Below are 11081 nucleotides of genomic sequence, written 5' to 3'. Positions count from 1 at the left end.
AAACTAACTGGCGACACATAAATTTTCGTGAAAATTACAAGAAGAAAATTGCATTATGAGAACTACGAGAATTCCCAAATCCAATCAAAATCTATTTCGATCAAACATGAAAGTTAGTCTTGTCTTTGTTTGTGCTTTTTATGAGATAAGCACATAATTTTATTGGTTTCAGTTATTTTTTCGATAAATAATGCGAATGAACATTCAAAATATTTTTTTAAAAATTGAGATATTTTGCATTTTTTTAATATTTTATTTTAAAGAAAAAAAAATGTGAACCTTTTTTGTCTGACTTTGAAATAAAAAGTTATTAATTATAAAAAAAATATTTTTTAATAAAATAATTTTTTTTTAATAAAAAATTAAAATTTGACTTTGAATAAAAAAATTAATTTGATAAATTATTTAATTAAATTGATATTTTTAATTTATAGAAAAAATGAAATGTTTTTAATTATTTTTTTCAAATTAAAAGTTTTTCAAATTTAACTTTTTGAACCAACTTTGGGTTAAGATTTTTCATTTCACAAAAAAAATATTTTCTTTAAAAAATGGTTAGTTTTTAACATTTAAAAATTAAATTAATTTTCTAAGAGGCTCTGGTATTAAAAAAATATAAGAATAATTAAAAATTAAATTAAAAATTATTTTTATTAAAATAAGAATATAAAAATTATAATTATTTAAAAATTAAAAATTTTTTTTAATTATTAAATTATTTTTCAATTTTTAAAAATATTAAAAAGTATTAAAAATAATTTAATATTTTTTTTATTTTTTCAATTTTTAAAATTAAATTATTTTTATTTTATTAAATTAAAAATAATAAATTAATTAAAAATAATTGAAATTAATCATTAAATTATTTTTATTTTTTTAAAGGAATTAAAAAATTTAATTTTAAATAATTTATCTTCTTTAATATAAAAATTCTCGAAAATATTAAATTTTTAAAATATTTTTTTTTATTTTTACAAAATAATTTAAAATTATTAATTTATTTTTTTTTATTTTATTAAATTAATTAATTATTTACCAAATTTAATTAATTTAAAATTTAAAAAAAATATGAATTAAATTTTAAAAATACGAAAAAAAAATTAATGGCCCATGCAGGGGTCGAACCTGCGACTTTCGCGTTATTAGCACGACACTCTAACCAACTGAGTTAATGGGCCTCTTAACGGATGAGTGTCTATTAATAAACTGGCTTAATTATTCGAAAAAATTTCCCACAGACACACTTTGTGAAATTCTATTAATTTAATAAAAACGAGCTAAAAATAATATTTTAACAAGAAAATTATATTCCATTGATCAATTTTTTTTTTCTTATTTTCTGTTTGAATAAAATTCTCACGAAAGACAGAACAAATGATCATTACTCGGGACATCCATTAACTCAATGCTTTACAATAAAAATGACAAATTGCCGTCCGTTTTCATTTTTTCTGCTTCTTTTGTACCTTTTTAATTATTTTTTCCGACATGAATGACAAACTTTCTTTCCATTTCATTTCTTTTATCTCTCGCAGCAATAATAGATATTTGATGACTTTCGTGGAAAACACGACCTACCAAATTATTTTTTTTTCATCGTTAAAAACAATCTCGACAGAATTTCTTTGTATTTGGAGTGTCAGTGTCTTGTAAAAATAAAATAGTAATTCGTTTCACATTAAAAACAGATTTAAAGTCTTAACATTCGTTTCATGGTGAAAATAGCTTCATTTTCACGTCATCATTGTCGTTGGAGTCGTTTTTCGAGACAATAACGGTCGGCAACCGTCATAAAAAAAATAGAAAGAAATTCTATCAATGATTTTTTTTTTTATTTACAATAAAAATGGAAACAAATGTTGTCGTCATTTTCAGGGTTGAAATTATCAATCGTCTCGTCGTGGACTATATAAAAAAAGTATGTGTCGCAAGCCAAAATATTGTATATTAGGAAAAAAATCAGAATGTGAACTATGGCAAAATTTCAAAATTTGCATTAGGCCAAATTTTAAGAATTGGCATTGGGGCAAAGTGAAAAATGTGTTTTGGGATTCAACTTGAGAATGTATTTTGGGTCAAAATTGTGCATAGGGGCAATTTGCATTGGGTGCTTTTTTAAATTGTGCATTGGGGCAAAATCTTGAAATGTTCATTGAGACGTTTCATTCCAAACATTGTCCCTATGCACATTTTGAAATTTTCCTTCAATACACTTTCTAAAAGTTTGTCCCAATGCACATTTTTGACTTTGCCCTAATGCTAATTCGTAAAATTTGGCCTAATGCACATTTTAAATTTTATCCCAATGCAAATTCTGACTTTTCTCTAAATGTACAATTTTTTAGCGGATATTTTGACTTTCGAAACATGGAATTTTTTGCACCCAATGCACATTTTAAAATGTTGCCCCAGTGAACAAAATTGTTCATTTACTCAATTTGTCGCGTGGATATTTTAACTTGTGAGACATGAAATTTTTTATAGTAGTAGAAAATTCTGTAGAAAATTTATGATTTCCAGTGACAATTTTTTTTTCATTTTTTTTTTAAGAAAAAAATATTTCTTCGTGTCTTCGCTTGGCATTATTTATTCATGCTTCAATAACTCTGACTTTTTTGAGTTTTCTTGCCTTTTTCCGGTACATTTGATTTGGTAATGTGTGTGGCGCACAAATATCGCTCTGTGCCGCAGAACAAAGGAATTTTGATAGATATCGTTGTTGATGTTGTTGGTCGGTCATAAAAAGCTCTTTTTATCGTCGTTTGTTAGCATAAATTTTGGGAACATTTTTGTCTGTTTCGGAAAAAAAAGTACGCGTGTGTGTGTGTTTTATCGCTGAAAATGGCAAAAGCCAAGCAAATATTCCTCATGTGTTACAATTTTATGGATTGGATTTGCGGAAAAGACAGTGGATTACGGAGAATTTTGTACCGAAAAGTTTTTCATTGAATATTTGCGAGCTTAGTTGAGGCAAATATTGCAAAAATATGTCATCGTTGTGGCTTTTCGACGCACTTTTCCTCCACATTTCCGCTCTCGATATCGAAAAATATAATTTATTCGACCAATAATTCAATTCATAAAATTTCCATTTCTCGTTTGTGCCTTTTAAAGTCAATTTATCTCTATTAAATAACACTTTAAATCTTTTAAAACTATTTTATTAAGCTTTCCCTTTCCATTATTCTCGTATCTGTTTGCTTTCTTGGCGTGCCTTTATTCAAGTCATGAACCGAGATGCAAGTTTTTTCATCTTTCTTTCCCAAAAATCCATTAAAAAGTTTGTTTTTAGAGATGAATCTCAACGTTTCGGGTACAACTATACGAAGTATGTCGAAATTAATAAAAAGAACTGAATGTCAAGCCGAAAAAAAAAGAATATCAAGGAGAACACGAAAGAGAGATGGGAGGAAAGATAAGGATAAAGGAATGTAGTTTGTGGTTAACCGTAGAAAAAGTTCATTAGGAAGTTTGTGAAAGTTGCTTTTTGTGTTTTTCTCATTCAAAAATTGCATTATACAAAATTTTATAATTATATGGTGCTCTTTTTTGTGTTTTTTCTATAAATTTTTTTTACTCGTTGGACAAAAAATATTATTTTTTAAATTTTTAGGTTAATATTTAAAATAATTTAGAGGTAAAAAAATTAATTTAATTTAAATAAACAAAAATTAATTTCTGTTTTTAAAATAAATGTTAAATAAATAATAAAAAAAAATAAATCAAATAAAAAAATAAGAAATAAATAATATATTAAAAAATAAATAAAAAATTAAAATAAATAAAAATATATTAATTAATGGATTAAATTAATAAATAATAAATTTTATTCAAAATAGATTTGAAAATTTTATAAAATTTTAAATTAAATTTAAAATTTTTAATTAAATTTTAAAAAAAATTATTTTTTTTTATTTTTATTTAAAGTGTGAAAAAGTTATTTAATTCATTAAAATTTAAAAAATATTATTTTTATAATAAATAAAGTAATAAATATTGAAGTTAATATAATTAAGTTGAATAATAATAACAAAATAAATGAAATCGAAAATTTATTTAAAATAAATTTACCTAAGTAAATTTTATCTGAATTCAGTTAAAAAATTTTTCTTTAAAAAAAATTTGAAATTTTAATTTATTTAATTAATTAAAATTAAATTTAAATAAAAAAATATTTAATTCAAATTTTAATTTCATTAAATTATAAATATTTAAAATAAATTAAAAATTTAATTAAATTAAAATTAATATTCATCTCTAAAATTCAGAACTTTTTATTCCACGAAGCACTCTTTCAAAAATACAAAAAAAAACCTTGCTTTTTGTCGGTTTTTCACTATGCATCGCTTATGATTTAATCAGTTCTTCAAACCATGTGTTGTTATCCATCAACATTATCCCAACTATTATTTAGGAAACTTTTCCTTGCTTCTTCCCTCAAAATGATGATGATGCAAATTTAACTTTTAATGCATTTCCCGAGCAAACAAGGACAAACTTTTTCCCAGAAAAATCTTTTGTAATGAAATTTCCATTACGCAGCACAATGGCACGCCAATTTCTAATAAAATTAAACAATAAAGATGATCTCTGGTTAAACGTGCGGCCCAACAGCGCTGAGGTTGTTATTATTATCAGTTGCCACTAAAAAATTATTTGCGCATATTTTTTTTGGCGAATATGAATTATTACCACTTAATTTTTATTATTTTCAACTTTTTTTTTCGGAGGAGTGCCTTTCGTTTGAATGAACAAAAAATGGCAAAAACACATAATTCATGATAATATGCCATAAATTGAGCCATCCATTCATTGATTACCTTTGGGATTGCAATTTTTTTTATTTTTTTTTTCACTTGTACTGTCATTTTTGGCGGTGGATTTACAACAACCGGGGAAAAATTATTAAAAAATATTTTTTTTTGCGATATTTATGAGGGTGAATTTTGTTAATATAATAATTTTGAAAGGCGATTTGAGGCAAAAAGAGCTTTTATTTTGTGGTTTTTTATTCGGTGACGAATATTGCTCGTGCAATAAATTAAATTTGATGATAAAAAAAAGCAATTCTGATAAAAATTTTTAGATGAATGAATTTTTTAAACGAAATTTTGTGTCAATAACGAGATTTTATTGAAAAAGTCTCAAACTTTTAATATTTATTGTTAACCTTGTTAACTAAAAAACTTCCTTTTTTACGAAAATTTATGATGATTCCCAAAACAAAAAAAAAATCCTCAAACGAAATTCTGGGAAAAAATCGCGTAAATTAAAATAATTGGCAAAAAGGACGAAAAAGAACATAAAGTAAAAATAAAACGAGAAAACGATTGTCATGCTAAATCAATTGGAAAATTACGTTTTTTTCCTTTAAACTTTATTTTTTTGCTAGTCTCAATTTTTTGCCCATTTCAATTTCAACAATCTGCTGCTTACGAGAGAAATGGGAATGAAAATTACCGTAAAAATGTCCAGAAACAGTAACTTTATCAGTAGAAATGTGCAGGAAAAAAAGAAGGTAAAATAACACTCGTTTATCTTGTTAATAGGCTATCAAAACATTTGGATTTTGTTATTTAGATGTGGATAAAAAATACGAAGAAAAAAATGTCACTTGAGAGTGTTTGCTTGGTCGCTTTCATTTTGTCAAGAGAAGGAAAGTTGGGATAAAAAGAGGAAAAAGCATTTAATTTTTTTTATCGTTCCTGATTTAATGGATGATATTAAGAGTGTTCAACTCACTTATTTTTGCATTTCTTGACTTGATTTTTTTTTTTGTTAATTGGAGAGAAAAAAATAATTTTGTTAAAAATAAAAAATTGTTTGTCTTTGATGTTTTTTGTTCAATCGAAATAAATAAATAATAATTTAGGATTGTAGAAGAAGCTTCGGAAGTAAGTCAAATAAAAAGTATAATCTATGAAAAGTAGGACAAATTTTGAGACATTTTTTTAAAAAATAAAATAATTTTGGTCTGTCTGTTTATTTTTAGGACAAAAATTATTTTTAAAAATTTGTTTTAAGGCAGAAAAAAAAAAATAAATAAAAAATAAGTAAAAAAAAATAAAAAAAAAATTAAAAATAATTTTTAAAGGTTAAAAATTAAATTAAATTAGAAAAAATATATAAAAAAAATATAAAAAAATAATATATATTAAAAAAATAATAAAAAATTTAAAAAACAAATTTATATTAAAAAAAAATTAAAAATAAATAAGAATTTTAAAATGGAAAATAAAATTAAGAAATGTAAAATTAAGTAATGTAAAATTAGACGCAATATTTTTTTTTCAAATACAATATAAATTTTGAAAAAAAATTAATTAAATATAAATTTTCATTAAAATTGTTAAACTTATTTATTTAATTTAATTTTATTTTTTAATTATTTTTATTTAAGAATGAAAAATTTTTAATATTATTATTTTTTGTAATAAATTAATAATAAAAAATTTATTAAAAAAAAAATTTATTAATAATAAAATATAATTTATTTTTAGTTTTTAGTAAAAAAAATAATTTGAACGTTTAAAAAAAACAATTAAAATTATTATTTAAAAACTTATAAAAAAAAATTCAATTTATGTCCGAAATTTATAAAAAAACAGATTTAAAAATATTTTTTGTTTAAAAAAGCGCTTTTCTATCTCCAAATTTTCTCACAAAATTAATTTTTGCATGTTTTTGTCTCTACTTCACAAAAATATTTATTTACGAGAGAGACACAAAAAAAGTTGTAATAATTATTATTACGTTTACAAAAATATTTTATAAATCCGCTTTCAATTACAAAACTTTTTCCTGCTTTTTCTCTCTTTTGTGTCATTCCAGGCGAAAACTTTTCCTTGTCGAGAGTCCATATGCCCTACAGACTGTTCAGCATTAAATATGTACATATTTTATTGTCTTTTCCCTTTCTCTTCTTCGTTTTTCTCAATTGTTTCTCTCCAGCGACAATCGGAAGAAATTGTTGTAGCACAATTTCGAGTCAAAATAAACAGTTCAATTGTTTACACACGGGGGACAATAAACACCATTGACATCGTTTCGAACGTATTTTCGGCCGAAATTGAGACACACGCCAATTGTTACGGAGAACGTCGGATAATGGGCGACAATGATGATGATTTAATATATCAATATTTGCCAATCTTCATTTTCAATGAAATTTATTTTCTAAGCGATTTAGAGGCGGTTTTCGACACAAGTCCGAGTCTTTGGGGTAATCAACGGTGCTTGTTTGTTCAGACATTCAATCAATTTTGGGATAAATTTATGCAAAAGTTGGACAAAATTCCACGAAAAAGTAGGTCAACTCTTGTTAATTTGATTACTTTCGACGATTACAGCAGAGAAGACGATGACAGCTGACATACATTTGCGATAAATATTGGAACAAATCCATCTTTCAATGACATGATTTCTTCGTTTCGCATCAATCGATCGATCGGCATGCCGACCAAACGACAGATAAATGCTGATTGATTAACATCTTAACTTCTGGCGTGATGTCTTGCATGAGAAATTTTGCCGTTACCGCAGTAGAAATCATAAATTGCTGCAATATCCTTCGGTTGTATCTCAATTATTGAAAAAACGAACAGGCATGAGATGATTTTTCTTGTTCGCTTTCCGTTTTTTTTTCTTTACTGCGTTTTAAATTTACTTTAAAATTTTCGATATGCTGCCGGTCAAAAAAAAAATAATAAAAAAAAAATAATTTTAGAAAAAATCAAGGAAAGCAAAATATTTTTAAAAAATTAGAAAAAATCAGGACACTTCAAAAAATTAATATCAATAATAATTTTTAGTTAAAAAAAATTTTTGAGTTCGAAAAAAATTCAAAATATCGAAAAAAAAAATAATGAAAATATTATCTAAAAAAAAAAATAAAAGAATATTCTGATAAATTAAGGAAAATGTACATTAAATGAATAAAATAAATTATTCCAACAAAAAAATATTTGGACTAATTAAACTCTAATTAAATTTTAAAATTTCCTATAAATTTAAAAAAAAATAGAAGAATATTTTAAAAAATTAATTAAAATCGAAAAATAAATTGATAGATAATTTAAAAAATTCCTGAGAACTTTTAAATAATATTAAATAAAATTTAAAAAAGGAAAAAAAATAAAGAAAAATTTCATTCATAAAATTAGAAAAAAATAAATTTAATAAAAATAATTAGATTTAAATTTCGAAAAAAATATTTTTTAAAAAATCTAAAAAATTAATAAAAAATCTTCTTAATTAAAAATAAATTTAAATAAATTAATTTAAAGATTAAGATAAATTAATTATTTAAAAAATTTATGAAAATTTAAACAAATATTTTTAAAAATTAGGTAAATTCTAGAAAATTTTCCTTTCCGTTTCACGAACAATTTTTATTTCACTTTTCCCACAATTTCTCTCTCTAATTGCAAAAACTGTCTGTAAATCTCTTCGGTTGTTAGAAAATATTTTTCCATCGTCAGTGTAACAAACAAAAAATAAACAATTTCAACTCCCACAAGTGAAGAGAAACTACTGTCTGTGATTTGCTGCAGCACGACCTTGCCACTTATTTCATGTAAAATTCACAAAAAAAGGCGAGACGAGAATCAACGTGCCATGAAACCAGATGAGATTTCAAAGCAAAACAAAAATTCAACACGTACCTTGAACGGATCTGGTGGTCGTTCCGAGTGCGATGGCGTGGTGAAGTAAATCGACGTGCGGCGATTCAGTATCGAACGACATCCGATGGAGCTGCTCCGACGTCCTGATGTGCGATCAATTGGAATAGGAAGCATTTTATTTCACCTAAAAATAGAAAAAAAAAGTTTTTTTTTTTAAGTTGACTAATTAAAATTCATGCAAAAGTTCTTAAATTAAGACGAATTGCTGTTTAATGAGTCCCTTGGTTGAAAAAAAAAAATGAGATGACGCAATGATGACGTGAATGCAGTGCAATTTATCATTTTTTTCTCTTTTTTTTGTAATTTTTAGATAAAAGTCACGTTCTGTGGCTAAAAATTACTTTTTTTTTAGTCATAAGTCAATTTCGTGACTCATTGAATGTTGTCAACGTTCGTAATCAAATCACAAATTTTTCTCGTCAATTGAAACGGAAACCACGGCGCGAGGCGATATCAATCTGTGTGCGAATATGTGAAAAACTTGGCGAAAACAACAATCACTTGATTTATCACGAGCGACATGACAACGAACTAGGGTTACACGATACTGACAAGGGTTGAGATGTGACGTAAATTGGAACATTTTTGCTCTCCACGGATCGTCTACAGCCGATTAATCTTAATTCTTTCCACTTTTTATTTTGAGCCCGAGCAAAAAATATGAACAACCTACGTCCTCATGTATCATCCGTAACTCACATCTCTTTTTTTTTGTGTCCGTAAAATAAATTTGCATGTGTTTGTCAGTGGTCGAAAAAAATATTTAAAAAGTTTTCGTTTGCAGAACAATAAGGGATGGTATCGTATTTCCATTTTATTTTTAAAATAATTTTTTTTTTAATTAAATTTTTTTAAATATTTTTTAAATCTTGTAGTAAAATTTAATTTTTTAAGTCACGTGGTTTAATTAAATTTCTTTTGTCACGTGGTTTAATTTAATTTCTTATGTCACGTGGTTAAATTTAATTTCTTAAGTCACATGGTTTAATTAAATTTCTTTTTCACGTGGTTTAATTTAATTTCTTAAGTCACATAGTTTAATTAAATTTCTTTTGTCACGTGGTTAAATTTAATTTCTTATGTCACGTGGTTAAATTTAATTTCTTAAGTCACATGGTTTAATTAAATTTCTTTTGTCACGTGGTTTAATTTAATTTCTTAAGTCACGTGGTTTAATTAAATTTCTTTTGTCACGTGGTTTAATTTAATTTCTTAAGTCACGTGGTTTAATTAAATTTCTTTTGTCACGTGGTTTAATTTAATTTCTTAAGTCACATAGTTTAATTAAATTTCTTTTGTCACGTGGTTAAATTAATTTTTTTTGTCACGTGGTTTAATTCAATTTCTTATGTCACGTGGTTTCAAATTTTTCTTAAGTCACGTGGTTTAAAAAATTTCTTAAGTCACGTGGTTTAAAATTTTTTTTGTCACGTGGTTTAATTTTTTTTGTCAAATTTTTCTTATGTCACGTGGTTTTCATTAATTAAATTTCTTTTGCCACGTGGTTATTTCTAATTTTTAAGTCACGTGACTTCAAAACGACCATTCTATGGTCTGGACCATTCTCTCAATATATTTTTTTTGAAATGCGATAAAAACGAAACAAGAGACAATAAAGTAGATTTTAGAATAAAAAAACAGCAAATTTATGCATGACAGAGTCCATTTTACACGCAAAGAGAGCACGTGCATTATTCATTTTTTTTATGCTTTTAGTCACGTGACTTTTGTTATTAAAGTCAAAAGTTCAATTCAGCTTAAATTACTTAAGCACGTTTTTATTTCTAATAATTTCAAGTAAATTTCACGTGACATTCATAAATTTTTAATTTTTTTTTAAATTCACATGGTTAAACTTAGTTAAATTTTTCAATCAATATATTTTTTTTTAAATGCAGATAAAAACGAAACAAAATTTGATTTTTTTATATGACAATTTAAAAACTTCAAATTACTTTGTACATCGAAAACGCAAAATTTAAAAAGTCCAAAACAGCTAAATTTATGCATTTTTTTTCAGGATTTTAAATTCAATTTTACACGCAAAGAATTAATCGAAAACCGTTGTTTCTAACATCAAAACCTTCATTTTGAGCTGGAGAACCGTGATCAAAAAGACAAAAAATTTTGAAAAATTTTGAGCCCTCAAATAAAATTTTGAAATTTTTTTTTTAATCAATTTTTTTCGCTAACATCTTTAAATGGCTCCTGTACATCGAAAACGCAAAATTTAGAAAGAGTCCAAAACAAAAGTTGTTTCCATTTTAGACACCGTGATCTACAAAAGTTGAAAAAATTTTGCGGTAAAAATAACAGGGAAAAAAACTTTATTCAAAAAACGTCAAAACAAAAGTTGTTTCTAACATTTCATTTAACGGAGAACCGTGATCAAAAAGT

At 24.7% G+C, this 11081-nt stretch overlaps 1 non-coding gene across 1 annotated transcript; it reads right to left on the bottom strand.

Annotated features, from left to right (window-relative positions):
• Nucleotides 1-1104: 1104 nt before the first annotated feature.
• Nucleotides 1105-1178, bottom strand: Trnai-aau (transfer RNA isoleucine (anticodon AAU)). The gene has a single exon. It is a non-coding gene; the product is annotated as a tRNA-Ile (tRNA).
• Nucleotides 1179-11081: the final 9903 nt, after the last annotated feature.

Source organism: Culicoides brevitarsis, chromosome 2, assembly GCF_036172545.1.
Source record: "Culicoides brevitarsis isolate CSIRO-B50_1 chromosome 2, AGI_CSIRO_Cbre_v1, whole genome shotgun sequence".
Classification (NCBI taxonomy): domain Eukaryota; kingdom Metazoa; phylum Arthropoda; class Insecta; order Diptera; family Ceratopogonidae; genus Culicoides; species Culicoides brevitarsis.
Note: the sequence above shows the minus strand (reverse complement) of the source record. Positions and strands in the feature narration are given on the sequence as shown.